This window comes from Ipomoea nil, unplaced genomic scaffold (genome assembly GCF_001879475.1).
Source record: "Ipomoea nil cultivar Tokyo-kokei standard unplaced genomic scaffold, Asagao_1.1 scaffold0019, whole genome shotgun sequence".
Classification (NCBI taxonomy): Eukaryota; Viridiplantae; Streptophyta; class Magnoliopsida; order Solanales; family Convolvulaceae; genus Ipomoea; species Ipomoea nil.
In genome coordinates this window covers 1490413-1511076 of record NW_017616447.1, presented here as the reverse complement: position 1 = coordinate 1511076, position 20664 = coordinate 1490413, and the positions used below count along the sequence as shown (strand labels likewise).

General features: G+C 43.0%; 1 pseudogene; it reads left to right on the top strand.

The window, feature by feature from the left end:
* Positions 1-7758: 7758 nt before the first annotated feature.
* On the top strand, positions 7759-12660 carry LOC109174521 (annotated as a pseudogene).
* The last annotated feature ends 8004 nt before the right edge of the window (positions 12661-20664 follow it).

Below are 20664 nucleotides of genomic sequence, written 5' to 3'. Positions count from 1 at the left end.
TAGGGAAACAGGCAAGGCAGATAAAGATAAGCACAGTTAATATCCATAACCCAACATATACGATTCCCGGCATAAATCCCAAAGTCACCTCCCGAGACACTAATAGCAACAACTCATCCATATCTCATCACATAGCACACTTTGTTGGCGCCACAGGACCAATCGCATGCCCATACATGAGGGTCAGCGCATATAGCTCTGACATGGCCCCGCAGCACCCTGCCCCGTATCGCAACACGGAGGGGTCGATCGCAACCGACCGATGAACCGCAGCTCATCATAGTTTGATCGCAACCAAACAGTGGACCGCAGCCCAAGAGTATGTCATCTGACCGCAGCTCATGTAGAACGGTGGACCGCAGCCCTATATAATATTTATATACCTGACCGATCGCAACCGGCCTGGTTAACAGTCAGTATGGTTCTCAACCAATCCGACTGCCCGTATAATCCATTTGATCGCAACCAAACGGTGGACCGCAGCCCTATATAATATTTATATACCTGACCGATCGCAACTGGCCTGGTTAACAGTCGGTATGGTTCTCAACCCATCCGACTGCCCGTATAACCAATTTGATCGCAATCAAATTGGGGTATCATGCACACATAACACATAGCAAGCACATGCAACCCACATTAACACATTGGGAAGGGGGAGAAAACGTATAACAAAACTTATGCGTGATCCTTTACATACTAAGAATAGTCCTAAGGGGTTCATACTTCTTTCACCTAGGTCAACGGGATACCAATTCAACTAGCATGCAATATATAAGACTCATACAACCTACGAACGGTACCCGAAATATCAAACTAGACATAGGCACGATAAACGGAGTTCGTTGGGAAACCACGGGGGTCGGGGGAACATCGAACGGCGAAGCCAAAATCCCAAATTGGGTATTTTTCCAGCGGGTAGCCGGTGGGTGGGAGTTCACCCGCCAGCTGCCCGCTGGCAACGATGATTCCGGGCAGCGGGTGCCCGGCGGGCAGTTGCTTGCCCGCCGGCTGCCCGCTGCCGGCGACGCCAACAACGGCCGCGGGTAGGTGGCAGGTCCCCTACCCCCCACTGACTCTTTTATCACAAAAACGTCCCAGGAACCTTTGTGGAACCCGAAACCATGCTCAGACACTTTTAAACGCAATTGATAACACACGTAGACAATTAACGGATCAAAATCGAGAAATATACGGCACATAACCTATCATGTTTTTCTAAACATAATCAACATCCAAACATACGAATTCCCACCCAATATACCAAGAACAATACCATACGAGTTCCACGATACAACCTAGGGTTCTAGTTACTTTTAAATCACCAAGAACACAATTCATCTTCTAATATCGAGATTTGGTAGGAATATCACATAAACATCAAGAGCATCATATAATCATCAAGAATATCAAGAACACCACATAATCATCAAGAACCTCTTATCATCAAGATCACCCATGGAATCATAACACCAATTATCAATATCATTATAACGAATCATCAACACACAAGAATATGGGGGAAATCCTAAGAGGAGAATCATAGCTATGAAAATAGGTTTTGTTGAGACATGGGTTACCTCTTAGCCTTAATTAATTCCTTGGCTATGAAGGGTCTTTCTTTAAGCTTTTTTCTTTCTTCATTTCTCCTAAGGGAATTCTTGGAACTTCTTGTGTGGTGAGATATTATTGTGGTGTAAGATCTAGGTGCCTCCTATGACCCTATATATACATACATACACACATACATATATATATATATATATATATATATATATATATATATATATATATATATATATTCCTAAGAGTCCTAATTGGGGTCTAAATACTATGGGCTTGCTAATTCTATTCCCTATAGGACTAAGGACTTGTTTTAGGGATAAGGGTCCATGGTCCATAGTGGACCATATTAATTAATTAAAGAGAATCCTAATCATAATCTGAATAGTAAAAGGCCTACTTCCTTTATTCCTAATAGGCTTAAGACTCTAGTTTAGGCAAGGGTCCACAATCCATGGTGAACCACATTAATTAATTAAAGGGAATCCTAACCAGATTAAATCCTTTTTAATTATTATTAACGGGATTAATTAAATAATCAATCCGGGATTGGATGCCGTAACACGGGGTGTTACATTCTTGACAAATCCGGATATTTCTTGATGTTAAAGATAAATTGTGATTTTGATGATTTGGGAGGGATTAGAACCCTAGGGTAGATTGGGAATTTGTGTTGTAATGTTCTTGATATATACTTGGGTGGGAATTCGCATGTTCGGGTGTTATTTATGTTTCTAAGTCGTAATAGGATAAGTTATACGTGATTCTTGCTTTTAATCCATTAATTGCCTACGTGGTGTAGTTAATTGCGTTTAAAAGTGTCTAAGCATGGTTTCGGCTTCCACAAAGGATACCGGGACGTAATTGTGATAAAAGAGTCAGTGGGGGTAGGTGGGGGTAGGGGTACCCGCCACCTACCCGCTGCCCGAAGATCACCGCCAGGCACTGGGCAGGCGTTCGCCCGCCGACAACCCGCTGCCCGGGCGATGATCTCCGGCGGGCAGCCGGCGGGTGACCCCCACCCACTGGCTACCCGCTGGTCCGTACCCACCCCAGGTCTTTGGCTTCCCCGTTTGATGTTCCCCATTCCCCGTGGTGTCCCAACGGACCCCATTTGTCGTACTTGAGTCTAGTTTGATGTTTTGGGTACCATTCATAGGATAAAAGAGTCTTAGGGACTGCATGCTAGTTGAATCGGTAACCCGTTGACCTAGGTGGAAGTCGTATGAACACCTTAGGACTACTATTAGTATGTGAATGATCGCACGTAAGTTTATTTATATGTCTCCCCCTTCCCAGTGTGCTAGTATGTGCTTTTGGTTGCGATCAAATTGGCTATACGGGCAGTTGAATGGGTTGAGAACCATCCCAACTGTTAACCAGGCCGGTTGCGATCGGTCAGGTATATAAATATTATATAGGGCTGCGGTCCACTGTTTGGTTACTTATACTGGCAGTTGAATGGGTTGAGAACCATCCCAACTGTTAACCAGGCCGGTTGCGATCGGTCAGGTATATAAATATTATATAGGGCTACGGTCCACATGGGCCTCGGTGCTATGACCCACTGAACTGGACGCGCCAGGCAGTGTGTAGGGCAAATAAGCCGAGGAAGGCTGTAGTCCACTGACCTGAGTAATCAGGCGGTGTGTAGGGCTACGGCTGTCTGCGATCCACCGAGTGATGGGACAGCGGTGTGTAGGGTCGTTGTCTCCGAGGATCTTCGCCCACCGACTGAGTCCCTCAGCGGTGTGTAGGGCTTGATCCGCTACGGTCCACCGACTGTACGTATCAACGGTGTGTAGGGTCGTATGTCCCCCCATGTAAAGGGGAGCACGGTCCACCGACTGTTCGCGTCAGCGGTGTGTAGGATTGTGGTCCGACGTTGAGTTCTTCAACGGTCCTCTATGGGTTGGTTTCGATCAACTCCCTTCATGCCGCGGTATGAGGTAGGGTGTTGTGGGGCCGTGTTAATGCTATACGCATTAACCCTCATGTTCGGGGCATGGGATTGGTCCCGTGGCGCCAGCTCAGTGTGATTGAGTGTCACAAATGATGATTGAATGATGATATGATTGATGTGGAAATAGACTGTGACCTTAGCTGCATATTCTTTATGATGACCCTCCCTAACTATTATTATTGATTGTGTGCTTACCCTAATTGCTGAGTCCGTTCCTGGTTTTAAAACTAGTGTTTCTTAAGTATATATCTTCCTACTTCAAAATGATTTTTGTATATCTATATATATCTATCTGTAATGTATTTCAGCGCGTTGGAGTGGGTTACCGGCATCATTCGCTGAACAGATATATTTAGCTTTCAGGCACAGTTGATTAGCTCCCAAAGCGCGCTAGAAGAGCTTGGAGTAGATAGATAGTTTTCCTCTTTGGCCTGCGTGCCACAATGATGTATCGAGGATAATTAGTTAGTTTAGCCTGTGCATCTGAGTTCTCCAGCTCAGATGTGGCATAGCACCCCGCACCCTTATGTTTATTGATACTCTATTTTGGGATTTAATGAGAATTTACATTTTTATATAAGTTTTAAAAGTTTCAAAATTTCGGGGTGTTACAGTTGGTATCAGAGCCTTAGTTTGACTCTAGGATAAGACTCTTAAGACCAAGACTTTAGGACATTAGGCTTAAAACACTAGGAGTTCAGTAAGATAGGATTTAGGGATCATAGGATACGCGGTGAGGCTGTGAGACCTTTAACTTTCCCTCACCCTAACTCACACATAAATTAAAATAAAGTTCCCCTACACCCATAGCATCAAGGTATGGATTCAAAATAATATCAGCCTATGAACTCCAGGATGGCACCAAAAAGGAAACAGACAAAAACACCGGAACTCCCCACACAGAAATTCTTGACTCAGAATCTGCAACGTCTGGCCCAAATTGCCCAGGCACTAAACGATGCAGTCCTTCAACCGTCACCACCAAACAGAAACTTGGAAATGCACCGCAAAGTCTCGGAACACCAACCACCTACCTTCTCAGGGGATGAAAATCCCACGATCCTCGAAGAATGGATCAGAACCTTTGACAAAATATTCAGGGCAACGGGATGCCTGGAAAGCCACCTAGTAGAAACGGCCTCCTACTACTTCAGACACGAGGCCGACACTTGGTGGGTCCACGAGAAACCCAGTTGCGAACGAAGCCCCGGATTCAACTAGGAAACCCTAAAAACACGACTACGGGAACAATTACCCTAGTCACCTGAAAGCGACCATATACGAAGAATTCCTCCATCTAAAACAAGGAGCAACCCCAATCGCAGAATACTACCGGTAGTTCCTCAAGCTAGCTCGCCTCACCCCCGAACTTGTACCTACAGAGACAATCAAAATCGAGAAATTCATAATGGGCCTCAACCTCGAGAACCAGAAGGCCCTAACTATACGAGAACCAAGAACTCTCGAAGAAGCCTATGCTAAGGCATTCCAACTACAACAAATACCGGACAAACCACAGGAAACACGCCTGGGACACAAAAGGAAATTCAAAGGGAACCACGCAAACCCCCTCCGGGAACCAAAAACCGCCAGGGCCACCTCGCCCCACAAGGCCGTAACACCAGCCACTCAAGGAAGGATCCTTACCATAAGCAAAGCCAAAATCAGAGATAGCAACATAGTCTCCGGAACCTTCCATGTACACGCCACCCCTGCCACCGTACTATTTGACTTAGGGGCTACCAACTCATTTGTAGCAACCGAATTCGCCACTCAACTCGGTCTTAACACCAGCACAAGAGTACAACTCCAAGTCAAGGTGGCATCCGGTGAAATCATAAAATGTGACCGCATGTACAAAGACATAATAATCACCATCGAAGGAGTGGAATTCCCTACCAACCTAATAGAATTTAGACTGGATGGGGTGCAAGTGATCTTGGGCATGGACTAGCTAAGGAAATTCCAAGCACAAATCCTATGCGGTGAACAAAAAGTGGTCTTGCGGGGACCCAACGGCAAACGGGTATCCTACGACGGAACCCACAAGGACCCGAAAATCAAATTAATGAACATGATAAAAATGAAGAAATATCTAACCCAAGGGCACGAAGCCTTCCTATGCTCAGTCAAGGATCTCAACACCGAAATAGCCGAACCCCAAACCATTCCAGTGGGAAACGAATTCACCGATGTCTTCCCAGACGAAATCCCCGGAGCACCCCCAACCAGAGAAGTCGAGTTCACAATAGACTTGATACCAGGCGCTGCCCCGATCTCGAAACCACCCTACAGGCTGGCGCCAAAGGAAATGAAGGAACTGAAAACACAACTTCAGGAGCTACTAGATAAAGGATACATCCGTCCCAGCACCTCACCATGGGGAGCACCAGTACTATTCGTTAAAAAGAAAGATGGGAGCATGCGTCTATGCATCGACTAGAGGGAACTAAATCAAGTTACAATAAAGAATAAATATCATCTTCCCCGAATCGACGACTTGTTCGACCAACTTAAAGGAGCAGGGGTGTTCTCAAAAATTGATTTAAGATCCGGATACCATCAGATAAAAGTAGCCAACCCAGATATTCAGAAAAACAGCCTTTCGAACACGCTACGGCCACTACAAATTCACAGAAATGCCCTTCGGACTCACCAATGCACCCGCTATATTCATGGATCTCATGAACCGACTATTCCGGCCCCACCTAGATGACTTCGTCATCGTGTTCATCGACGACATCCTGGTCTACTCCCGAAACAAGGAGGAACATGAAAAGCACCTCCGCACAACCTTGCAAACCCTGAGAGAACACCAGCTATACGCCAAATTCTCCAAATGTGAATTCTGGAAAGACAACGTGGCCTTCCTGGGTCACGTGATAACCAAAGAAGGAATCGAGGTGGACCCAACCAAAATCCACGTCGTCAAATAATGGCCCACACCAAAATCACTTTCGGAAGTCAGAAGCTTCCTAGGATTAGCAGGCTATTATAGGAGGTTCGTACCCGATTTTACCAAGATAGCTCAACCCCTCACCAAGCTCATGAGAAAGGAAACCCCCTTATGTCGGGAAGACATGGTCGGCCCAGTAGCACTAAGACCCCAATACTTACAAGACACCATAACTAAAGTCAAACACATACAAGAAAGAATGAAGGCCGCCCAAGACCGCCAAAAATCCTACGCCGACCTAGGAAGAAAACAAGCCGAGTTCACCCCCGGAGACAAAGTCTGGCTAAGAATCTCGCCCACACGAGGGTTAATGAGGTTCGGAAGAAAGGGGAAACTCAGCCCCCGGTTTATCGGCCCCTATGAAATCATAGAAAGAGTCAGGAACCTGGCCTACCGCCTCGCCCTACCCATCAAACTGGAACGGGTACACAACATATTCCACATATCCCAACAAAAGAAATATATACACGATCCGAGCCACGTGCTACAAGCCGAGGCCGTGGACCTTGACGACGCACTAACTTACGAAGAGAAACCCGTAAGGATCCTGGACACCAAGACAAGAACCACCTGCCAGCGAGCCATAGAAATGGTAAAAATCCTCTGGACCAACCATGGGACCGAAGACGCAACATGGGAACTCAAAGACACAATGAAGGAGCGCTACCCCGAACTCTTCACACAAGGTAACCAAAGCGAAAGCATAGGATAAGGGAAGAAGTCACTCAGCAAGGACCAAAGCTTCGGGGACGAAGCTTCCCATTAAGGGGGGGGAGAGTGTAACACCCCGTGTTACGGCCCCTAAACCAATTAATTATTTAAACAATTACCCGGAAAGAAGGATTAAATCTCATTAATTAATTAGGAAAGGTCCACCATAAGCCCATGGACCCTTATCCCTAAATCCAACCCTTAACCCCATAGGAAATAGAATTAGCTAAATCCATACCATTTAGATCCTAAGTAGGATTCTTAGATATATAAATAGGGACATAGGAGGCACCTAGAACTCACACCACAATAACCTTCACCACACAAGAATTCCCATAGGAGAAATCAAGAAAGAGGAAATATTAGAGAAAGACCCTTCATAGCCAAGGAAATTAATTAAAGGCTAAGAGGTAACCCATGTCTCAACAAAACCTATTTTCTTCGCTATAATCTCCTTCCTTGGCCTCCTTCTATATGCTTGTGTCTTGATTAATTCCTCTATGCTATTTGTGATATATTCTTGATGATTGATAAGATGATTTATGTGTATTCTTGATGATCTTGATGTTGAAAAGAGGTTCTTGATATTGATGTGATGATTCTTAACAAATCCTGATATTTCTTGATGTTAAAGATAAATTGTGATTTTGATGATTTGGGAGGGATTAGAGCCCTAGGGTGGATTGGTAATGTTCTTGTAACAAATCACATGTTCGGGTGTTGTTTATGTTTAGAAGTCGTAATAGGATGAGTTATACGTGATTCTTTCTTTTGATCCATTAATTGCCTACGTGGTGTCGTTAATTGCGTTTAAAAGTGTCTAAGCATGGTTTCGGGTTCCACAAAGGATCCCGGGACGTAATTGTGATAAAAGAGTTAGTGGGGGGTAGGTGGGGGTTGGGGTACCCGCCACTTACCCGCTGCCCGAAGATCACCGCCAGGCAGCGAGCAGGCGTTCGCCCGCCGGCAACCCGCTGCCCGGGCGATGATCTCCGGCGGTCCGTACCCACCCCGGGTCTTTGGCTTCCCCGTTTGATTTTCCCCATTCCCCGTGGTGTCCCAACGGACCCCGCTTGTCGTACTTGAGTCTAGTTTGGTATTTTGGGTACCATTCGTAGGATAAAAGAGTCTTAGAGACTGCATGCTAGTTGAATCGGTAACCCGTTGACCTAGGTGGAAGTCGTATGAACCCCTTAGGACTACTATTAGTATGTGAATGATCACACGTAAGTTTATTTATATGTCTCCCCCTTCCCAGTGTGCTATTATGTGCTATTGTGTGTTATGTGATGCATGATTGCCCAATTTGGTTGCGATCAAATTGGCTATACGGGCAGTTGAATGGGTTGAGAACCATCCCAACTGTTAACCAGGCCGGTTGCGATCGGTCAGGTATATAAATATTATATAAGGCTGCGGTCCACATGGGCATCCGTGCTATGACCCACCGACCTGGACGCGCCAGGCAGTGTGTAGGGCCAATAAGCCGAGGAAGGCTGTAGTCCACCGACCTGAGTAATCAGGCGGTGTGTAGGGCTACGACTGGCTGCGATCCACGAGTGATGGGAGAGCGGTGTGTAGGGTCGTAGTCTCCGAGGATCTTCGCCCACCGACTGAGTCCCTCAGCGGTGTGTAGGGCTTGATCCGCTACGGTCCACCGACTGTACGCATCAACGGTGTGTAGGGTCGTATGTCCCCCCTTGTAAAGGGAGTCACGGTCCACCGACTGTGCGCGTCAGCGGTGTGTAGGATTGTGGTCCGACGTTGAGTTCGTCAGCGGTCCTCTATGGGTTGGTTGCGATCAACTCCCTTCATGCCGCGATATGAGGTAGGGTGCTGCGGGGCCGTGTTAATGCTATACGCATTAACCCTCATGTTCGGGGCATGCAATTGGTCCCGTGGCGCCAGCTCAGTGTGATTGAGTGTCACAAGTGATAATTGAATGATGATTGAATGATGATATGATTGATGTGGAAATAGACTGTGACCTTAACTGCATATTCTTTATGATGATCCTCCCTAACTATTATTATTGATTGTGTGCTTACCCTAATTGCTGAGTCCGTTCCTGATTTTAAAACTAGTGTCTCTTAAGTATATACCTTCCTGCTTCGAAATGATTTTCGTATATCTATATATATCTATCTATACTGTATTTCAACGCGTTGGAGTGGGTTACCGGCATCATTCGCTGAACAGATATATTTAGCTTTCAGGCACAGTTGATTAGCTCCCATAGCGCACTAGAAGAGCTTGGAGTAGATAGATAGTTTTCCTTTTTGGCCTGCGTGCCACAATGATGCATCGAGGATAATTAGTTAGTTTAGCCTGTGCATCTGAGTTCTCCAGCTCAGATGTGGCATAGCACCCCGCACCCTTATGTTTAGTGATACTCTATTTTGGGATTTAATGAGAATTTCCTTTATTATATAAGTTTTAAAAGTTTCAAAATTTTGGGGTGTTACAGTTTCTTCTCTCTTCAAAAGCGTAACCCTAATTCTCGTCGAATGAGGGTACTTATAGTTCCATCGTTAGAACACTCTTCATAGATATCTTTGATTGTAGATGGTAGGACAATATTTGAAGAATGTAATCTTAAAGATTCGGTCCAAACCTTTCCAAAGCAGATACGCTGATCTTCTTTCCAATTCTGTCTTCTTTAAACCGCGTTCAGCTTTTAAGAAGCAGCTTCCTAAAACAGATCTTCAGTGTAGTCCCTCTGTTGTTGTACCTGATTGATCAGTCCTCTGTAGAACAAACCGACACAAAGCTATTCATATCTTAGTTTGCCATAATAATATTGTCAATTATAAGTTGGGGTTTTCTGAGCAATTTAAACACTAACAATTATTATTATTATTATTATTATTATTATTATTATTATTATTATTGTTGTTGTTGTTGTTGTTGTTGTTGTTGTTGTTGTTGTTGTTATTATTATTATTATTATTATTATTATTAAATTACTATTAAATTATTATTATTATCGTTATTACTGTTATAAAGGTTATTATTATTATTAGTATTAAATTATTATTATTATTATTATTATTATTATTATTATTATTATTATTATTATTATTATTATTATTATATAATGTAAAGTATTAAGTATCTATTATTAAATAATTAAAGTAGAAAGGTGTATAATTAACAACATTTTATCGTATCTATTTATGCCCGTATAGTGATATCCTGGCTTTTTTTTTGGCAGAGAATAAAAATGGTACATTCAATGACAATAGTGGATTGTCGTCCATGGAAAAAATCCAACATAAAGGTAATCGTTCACATTTAATTGCTGTCTTTCATGATTCGCTTTGTACGCCTTTAAGTATTGTTACTAACGGGTAAGTGTATGCTTTTTCACATTTCACTTCTTTAATGATTAGCTGATAATATTCTTTGCTATTGTAATTCACAGTTTCTTCTCCGGTACGAACGACAATACGGACTACCTCAACTCAAGAAATTGGTAACAGAATACCATTAAGCAACATATCAAATAGTATGAAGCTCAAACCAATATTGTAATAATATTAGTATAAATTAGTATACAATCTAATGGAATATTTAATATTCGAGTTAATTCCAGCATTGGTCCTCTGACTATCATGATTTTCCAAAATTAGTCCTTGACTTTTAATTTGGACAATTTAAACCCTTGACTATTAAAATGTTTCCAATGTTAGTCCTTCCGTTTCAATGTGGTTAAGTAAACGTTAAAACTAGGGCTAAAATAGTCTTTCAATATCAATAGCGTATAATACATCGTAGTTCTCCTCCATACACGCGATTGATGGAGGTCGTTGCTCACCGGAGATGGAGGTCGTCGGACCTGCTGCCTTCGTCGGGAAGAGGGCCCTCCGTAATATTCTGTACTCAAACCATAGAAAATAGATCTGTGGAGTTCGATGACACGCTAGTGTTCAAAGTTGAGAAGAGAAGAGACGAGACGAGAAAGAGCTTGGTGATTCTTCAATGGCGGACGAAGAAAAGCCAGTGAGGAAGATGGCTGAGGCTTTCAAGAACCTATCCAACTCCATCATCACTTAACAATCGCCTGAAGAAGCTCAGCTAGAAGTCGGTGCATTCTCTCGCGCCAGTGCACTTGTCTCCCCTCTCTTTCGCTGCCTCGGCATCGCCTTCAAGTTCGCGGAGCTCGACCATGTCGCCAAGGTATATGTGATTGTATATGCACTTCACTTGTATGGTTCAATTCTCAAATACTTGCTCTCTTGATAGCCAGATTGATTAAAGTTCTGTGTCGAATTTCACTACGAAATTGATTGATCAAAGGGGAAGGGGAACAATTACAAAACATGCTCTAATTTCGGAACTGAAAGTAAAATTAACCTTTTTCTCTGGCAATTTTATTTATTCATTTTTATACAGATTTTCTGTAAATGGAGGTTGATCATTAGTAGGAAGTGCCATTAAGGTATCTATGTATGGTGTGCTTCGTAAACATTCATAGTTTTGTTTGTCTCTTTGGTGAAATTTTACTTAGTGATTTGTATTTGTAATTTTTACAAACTAGTAAGTGAAATTTGAGGTGTACATTGATTACCCAAATGAGTTGTTAGTTCTTTTATTAGGTAGCACTTCTGGTTGTAGAAGTCTGCAATCAATGACTGTTGTTTCTATTTGATTCTGTGACTGTTTAGATGGTAGACAAATTAGTGTACAAGTATGACTTTAGAGATTGGATATACTAATTAGAGTTCCATGATGATGGTGGCGGGTTGATGATCTTGCAGAGGCATCAAAATCGATTCCAACATTAAGAGCAATGATGGACTTACATATTGACGAAAATTGTGTGAGAAGAGCTGGCAGTGATACAAGGAATCTGCTAAGAGTGAAGTGCGGGGTAGATATGGTTAATGTTTTTTTTTAGAAAATTCTAGTCACTGGGTATGTTCATCCTCTATGATTAACTGAATTCTGGCATGAAACCAATAATTTTCGGGTTGTTGCTTTCCTTACACTGCTTATGCTGAAACTTGTAACACAGTTTTTCTATTTTGACAAAGGAAACTCTCTGAAGGATCCAGCTTCAAATGCTTATGAGCAAGTGTTTGCTCCGATCCTTACCATGGATGGGTAATAAGGAAAGCTGTAGCTGCAAAAATGTATGCTCTTCCCACCAAGGCACAACTGTTAAACAAGCTCAATGAAGATGTTGAGATAAATTCAGTTTTAGTATTGTTTCTCAACTTCAATGACTTTGTTCAATCATCAAAACTAGTGTTCCTTAACTTCAGTGACTTTGTTCAATCATCAAAACTAGTGTTCCTTTTTGCATCATGTGACAATGAAGTTCCTCTTTATCTTGGTAGATCGTATAATGCTTTAACTATCCCATTCAACTTCTTTCAACATATGAAGCTTTTGTTTGGATACCCATAAACTTTTGCCTATGTAGTGAATGTAAATCTTCCATTTCCTTTTCCCTAAAATGGTGATACAATCTACTGTGTTTCTCTACTGTTGCTGACAAGGAAAGAAAATGGAAGGCGAGGGGAGAAGAAGCTGAGGGGGAGTGAAGAAGAGTGAGGATGGAGGTGGCGAGGGGTATTTTGATTTTAACAAAGGGGTAGTATTAATTTTAATCGCGTATACCTTTCAAAAAAAAAAAAAATTAATCGCGTATATGGAAGAGAATCCTAATGTATTATACGCTATAGATGTTAAAAGACTGTTTTAGCCCTCACTTTAATGACTACTTAACCACATCGGAACGGAAGGACCAACATTGGAAACTTTTTGATAGTCAAGGGTCAAAATTGTCCAAATTGAAAGTCAAGGACTAATTGTGGAAAATCATGATAGTCGGAGGACCAATGCTAGAATTAACTCTTTAATATTCTAACAAGTGTTTTATACAATATTTATGTAATTAAAGCAAATTGCTCTAGAGTTATTGGGGACCGTGATAAACCACCTACAACCAAGCGTCAAAATCGTTCGTTCGACTTAAATCGAACCCCAGATTCGCAACTAGGTATAAATATAGAATTCAGTGAGGTCTTTTTTAAATATTAACCTACAATGCTTAAGTCCATATTTTTAGCTCATATATTATTTTTACTATTGTTTTTTTAGACTCCCAAAGTAATTGTTGTACTACAATTGACAAAAATCTGCAGAGAGTCACGGCAGAGCTGGAGAGTGAACCCATCGAGCATTGTCGGAATTTAATGTCAGATTTTGAGGACGTTGTTGAACCGATACATGATCATATGCCCTCAAACAATGGTGAGTTCATATTAAATGTATTTAAAAAAAAAAAAAGATATGTTCTTTGGACTTTTCCGCTACATTATTATGTTAAATACAAACTAATATTTATTTTTTCTTTATTTTAGATTATTATTTTGACATCGGTGATCCAAATTATGTTTGCGAGCATTGTAATTCATTTTTTTGGTACAATGAACGTGCAAGCAATTCAAAGTCATATAATTCACCGAAATACTATGCATGTTGTGTCAATGGGAAAATAAAGATGTCATTAATGACAAAGCTTCCTCAAAAGTTGTATGATATATTCTTTACCACAAGTGATAAAGACAAATGTTTTTTAAAGAATATAAGGTCCTATAACAACATGTTTTGCTTCACGTCGATGGGTGGGAAAATTGATAGAACTCTTAACAACGGAACATCGTCGTCTATATTCCGGATAAATGGTCCAAATTTTCATCGCATTGGAAGTTTATTGACTTCACTTGGCGTTCAACCTAAATTTGCCCAATTATATATTCAAGATACAGATAATGAGATAGAAAACCGGATCAACTGTTTGAGGTATAATATTTTGTGTTACTACACTCTTTTAGCTATTTAAATCAAATTAATTGGTTTATAGGAAAATTCTTATATTTTATATTCTTATTTTTTTAGGGCAGAAAACAATGCTTCTACATTACATGTTGAGGTAGTTCATGACATTAAGCAAGTCCAAGATGACCACAATGTTTTGGTTAAGTCATTCCGCATGGCCAAGTCATTTATGGATTCTAATCCTCAAACTCAATTTAGAATGAGACTAATAGGAAAAAGGACTAAAGATGCCAGAACATATGCACTACCAACTACTTCAGAGGTTGTTGCTCTCATTGTGGGAAATTTAGACCCTACCATGGGTGAACGTGATATTGTTGTTGAGTCTAAATCTGGAGTATTGAAATGAATAAGTGAATTAAATCCAGCATATTTTCCATTGCAATACCCAATCTTATTTCCATATGGAGAGGATAGTTTTAGGGATGATATACATTTTTCAACACATGTTACTAAACAAAATTTTGCAAGATAGAGTGTTTCTCAAAGAGAGTACTTCGTGTTCCGTATTCATGAAAGATCAAATGAGATCTCAACTTTAATGTATGCTAAAAGGTTATTCCATCAATTCTTGGTGGATGCGTATACTATGGTTGAATCTTCGAGGCTACTCTATATTAGGTCAAATCAAAAAGCTTTGAGGTGTGAGGCGTACAAAGGTCTCTTAGATGCGTTGACACGAGGTGAAGTTCAACCTAGCTCTCAAGGTAAAAGAATAATATTACCTTCAAGTTTCACGGGAGGAGCAAGATACATGATACAAAAATACGTACCAAGACGCCATGGCAATTTGCATATTTATAGGGTATACAAATCTTTTCATTACATTTACATGTAATCCTAAATGGCCTGAGATACAACGCTTTTTGGTAAAAAGAAATTTGAAAGCTGAATATCGACCAGACATTGTTTGCCGGGTTTTCAAGATGAAGCTAGATTCTTTAATAAAAGAACTTAAAAACGGGAAACTATTTGGACGCGACAGGGCAGGTTCGTACAGTAATTCCTTTGCAATATCGTTTTCATAATGTACTCATGCGAATAATTTTATAACTTATAAGTTCTAATTGTTTATTGGCAGCCATATACACAATAGAGTTTCAGAAACTTGGTGTTCCGCATGCACACATATTACTATTTCTACAAAGGACGAGCAACTTTTCCAGCCCTGCTTTTATGGACACAATCATTTCAACCGAGATCCCATATAATCAGTCAGATTATGAGTACTCAATGTTGCAAAACACGTTAGGCACCAAGGGGGCACCTAGCGCCTAGGCACCGATTAAACGAACAACCGAGTCAAAAGTTACGCCTTCGCAAAGTTTTTTACCCAAAATTAAAAAGAAAAAAAAAACGACGGTTTGGCCGGCTAGGTGTAACACCCCGTGTTACGACCCCTAAGATCAATTAAATCATTTAATCAATTACCCAAAAAGAAAGAATTAAATCACAATAATTAATTAGGAAGGCCCACCATAGTCCACGGGCCCTTATCCATAAACCCAATCCTTAGTCCCAAAAGAAATAGAACTAGCAAGCCCATAATATTAGTCCCTAACTAGGACACCTAAATATATAAATAGGGGACTTAAGAGGCACCTAGAAACCCCCACCACAAGAATAAACGCCCACCACCCCAAAGAGCTCCAAGAATCCCCCTAGAAGAAATCAAGAAAGCAAGAAAGCTTAAAGAAAGACCCTTCATAGCCAAAGAATTAATTAAGGCTAAGAGGTAACCCATGTCTCAACAAAACCTATTTTCATAGTTATGATTCCCCCTTAGGGTTTCCCCATATTATTGTATATTGCGGATTTGTGATGATATTATTGATGATTGATGTGATGATCCCATGGGGGATCTTGGTAATCTTGATATTGGGAGATTCTCGATAGTTATGGTGTTCTTGATGATTATATGGAGCTCTTGATGATTATATGATGTTCTTGATAGTTGTGTGTTGTTCTTGATACTTACGTGTTATTCTTACCGAATCTTGCAATTAGAAGACGAACCGTATTCTTGTTGATATAAAAGTGACTAGAACCCTAGGTTGTATCGTATGATATTATTCTTGGTTTATCGGGTGGGGAAATCGCATGTTTGGGTGTTGATTATGTTTAGAAAAGCATGATAGGTTATGTGCCATTCGTTTCTCGTATTTGATCCGTTAATTGTCTACGTGTTATCGTTAATTGCGTTGTAAAGTGTCTAAGCATGGTTTCGGGTTCCACAATGGTTCCCGGGGCGAAACTGTGTGATAAGAGTCAGTGGGGGGTAGGTGGGGGGTAGGGGACCCGCCACCTACCCACGGCCGGAAAACACCTCTCCGGCAGCGGGCGGGCAGCTGCCCGCCGGCGACCCGCTGCCCGGAACAGTAATACCCGGCGGGTGGCCCCCCACCCACCGGCTACCCGCTGGAAAATCATCCCCCTCTGGATCTCGGCTTCCCCGTTTGATGTTTCCCCGTCCCCCGTGGTGTCCCAACGGACTCCGTTAATCGTGCCTTTGTCTAGTTTGATATTTCGGGTACCGTTCGTAGGTTTATGAGTCTATTATATCGCATGCTAGTTAAATTGGTATCCCGTTGACCTAGGTGGAAGAAGTATGAACCCCTTAGGACTATTCTTAGTATGTGATGGGTCACGCATAGGTTTTGTTATACGTTTTCTCCCCCTTCCCAATGTGTTAATGTGGGTTGCATGTACTTGCTATGTGTTATGTGTGCATGTAACCCCGAGTTGGTTAAGATCAATCGGGCTATACGGGCAGTCGGGTGGGCTGAGAACCATACCGGCTGTTAACCAGGCTGGTAAAGACCGGTCAGGTATATAAATATTATATAGGACTAAGTTCCACTATACGGACAGTCGGATGGGCTGAGAACCATACCGGCTATTAACCAGGCTGGTAGAGACCGATCAGGTATATAAATATTATATAGGACAAAGGTCCACTATACGGGCAGTTGAATGGGCTGAGAACCATCCCAACTGTTAACCAGGCTGGTAAAGACCGGTCAGGTATATAAATATTATGTAGGACAAAGGTCCATCAGTCGGTTGCGATCGGCTCCTCCGTAATGTGAGACGGGGCAGGGTGCTGCGGGACCGTGTCAGAGCTATATGCGCTGACCCTCATGTATGGGCATGCGATTGGTCCTGTGGCGCCAACAAAGTGTGCTATGTGATGAGATATGGATGAGTTGTGGTTATGAGTATCTTGAGGGATGGGACTATGGGATTTATGCTGGGGATTGATTATGTTGGGTTATGATTATTAATTGTGCTTAGCTTTATCTGTCTTGCTTGTTGTAGATCGTATACGCTTGTTATAACTGTTGCTTGTGTCTAGCCTTATCTGTCGAGTCATTCCCGGTTTTAAAAGCTAGAGTTCGTAGGATATATCTTCATGTTCAAAATGGTTTTCGTATATCTATATATACCTCTATATGTAATGTATTTCAACACGTTGGAGTGGGTTACCAGCATCTCTCGCTGAACAGATATATTTGGCTTTCAGGCACAGAAGATTAAGTCACTGGAGTGCGCTAGAGCTTGGAACATAGAAGTAGTTAGTTTCCGTTTCGGCCTGCGTGCGATGTTTATGCATTCATATCATTGAGACATTAGTTAGTTAGCCTGTGCACCTGAGTTCTCTAGCTCAGGTGTGGCATAGCACCCCATACACTCGTACTCTGTTTGGGATTTAATGAGATTTCACCTTTATTTTATAAGTTTTAAATATCTTGAAAATCTGGGGTGTTACAGTTGGTATCAGAGCCTAAAGTTGACCCTAGGATAAGACTCTTAAGATCAGACCTTAGGACATTAAGCTTAAGCACTAGGTACTTAGGAACATAGGATTTAGGAATCCTAGGACGCGCGGCGAGATTGTGAAACCTACACATAACCTCTCCTCACTTTATCCCTTTCTAAAAGAAACTCCCCCCATCGCCTATTGCATCAAGGTAAGGACGCAAAATAACATCAACCTATGAACTCCAGGATGGCACCGAGAAGAAGGCAGGTAGGAACACCGAAACTCCCCACCGAGGAATTCCTGACTCAGAATCTGCAACGCCTGGCCCAAATTGCCCAGGCACTAAGTACTACCGCTCCCCAGCCTTTACCAAACGAGAACTTGGAGATCCACCAACAAATCTCGACGCACCAACCACCCACCCTCTCAGGAAACGAAGATCCCACGACTCTCGAAGAATGGATCGGGACTTTCGACAAGATATTCAGGGCAACTAAATGCCCCGAGGACCACCAAGTAAGAATGGCCTCCTTCTACTTCAGACATGAGACCGACACCTGGTGGGCTCACGAAGGACCCACCTGCGAACAGGACCCCGGATTCAACTGGGAAACCCTAAAAGCGCGGCTACGAGAACAATTCTATCCCAACCACCTAAGAGCCACCATATACGAAGAATTCCTCCACCTAAGACAAAGTGCAACCTCGATCACGGAGTACTACCAACAATTCCGCCGACTGGCTCGCCTCATCCCCGAGCTAGTACCCACAGAAAGGATCAGGATCGAAAGGTTCATAACGGGCCTTGACCCCGAATATCAAAAAGCCCTGGCCACACAAGAGCCAGGAACCCTCAGGGAAGCCTATGCCAAGGTATCCCAACTACAACAAGTGTCAAACCAACCCCGGGAAACACGCCTGGGAAACAAAAGGAAATCAGAAGGAAATCACATGAACCCCACCCGCGGCCTTAAAAGCCCCAGGGCCACCTCACCCCGCCAAGTCACAGCGCCAACCGCTCAAGGAAGAATCCTCACTCTAAGCAAAGCCAAAATTGGGGATAGCAACATAGTCTCCGGAACCTTCCTAGTACACGCCACCCCCGCCACAGTGTTATTTGACTCGGGGGCTACCAACTCATTTATAGCAACCGAGTTTGCCACCCGACTCGGCCTCAACACCAGCACCAAGGTCCGACTCCAGGTCAAAGTGGCCTCCGGCGAAATCCTAGAATGCGACCGCATGTACAAGAATATAATGATCACCATACAAGGGGTGGAATTTCCCAGCAACTTAATCCGATTCAAACTGGATGGGGTACAAGTGATTTTGGGCATGGATTGGCTAGGGAAATACCAAGCACAAATCCTATGTGGAGAACAAAAAGTGGTCCTACGAGGACCAAACGGTAAGAGGGTATCTTACCATGGAACCCACCAAGAAGCCGGGATCAAAGTGGTGAACATGATGAAAATGAAGAAATACCTAAACAAGGGAAGCGAGGCCTTCCTATGTTCGGTCGAGGACCTCAGCACCAAAACCCCCGAACCACAAACCATCCCAGTGGTAAACGAATTCATCGACGTCTTCCCGGACGAAATTCCCGGGGCACCCCCAGTCAGAGAGGTCGAGTTCACCATAGATCTCGTACCGGGCGCTGCACCAATTTCTAAACCTCCCTACCGATTAGCACCAAAAGAAATGAAGGAACGAAAGACGCAACTGCAATAATTGCTAGACAAGGACTACATCCGTCCTAGCACCTCCCCATGGGGAGCGCCAGTGTTGTTTGTTAAAAAGAAGGATGGGAGCATGCGCCTATGCATCGACTACGGGGAACTTAACCAAGTCACGATAAAGAATAAGTACCCCCTTCCCTGAATCGACGACTTGTTCGACCAACTTAAAGGAGCAGGGGTATTCTCAAAGATTGATCTAAGATCCGGGTATCACCAAATACAGGTGGCCAAACCGGACATTCAGAAAACAGCCTTCCGGACACGTTACGGTCACTATGAATTCACCGTAATGCCCTTCGGACTCACCAACGCGCCTGCCATATTCATGGACCTCATGAACCGAGTATTCCGACCCCACTTGGATGACTTCGTCATTGTGTTCATTGATGACATCCTAGTCTACTCCCGAAACAAGGAAGAACATGAAAGACACCTCCGCATAACCCTGCAAACTCTAAGGGAGCACCAACTATACGCCAAGTTCTCTAAATGCGAATTTTGGAAAGACAGCATGGCCTTCCTGGGTCACGTGATAACCAAGGAAGGGATTAAGGTGGACCCCGCCAAGATCCGTGCCGTTAAAGAATGGACCACACGAAGCTCACTCACCGAAGTCCGAAGCTTCCTAGGCTTGGCGGGCTACTACAGGAGATTTGTACCCGACTTCACCAGGATAGCCCAACCCCTCAACAAACTCATGAAAAAGGAAACCCCCTTCCAATGGGACAACGACTGTGTCTCGGCCTTTCAAGAATTGAAGGATAAGTTAACCACGGCACCCGTACTCGCCATCCCCTCCGGGGAGGAAGGATTCGAGGTCTTCAGTGACGCATCCAAGAAGGGGTTAGGGTGCGTGCTAATGCAAAAGGGCCGAGTAATAGCCTACGCATCCAGGCAGCTCAAAACCCATGAGGAAAACTACCCCACCCACGACATCGAGCTAGCCGCCATCGTGTTCGCACTAAAAATTTGGAGGCATTACTTATACGGGGTACAATGCAAGATTTACACGGACCATAAGAGCCTAAAGTACATCTTCACCCAAAAAGACCTAAACATGAGACAACGGAGGTGGTTAGAACTCATAAAGGATTACGACCTGGACATCCAATACCATGAG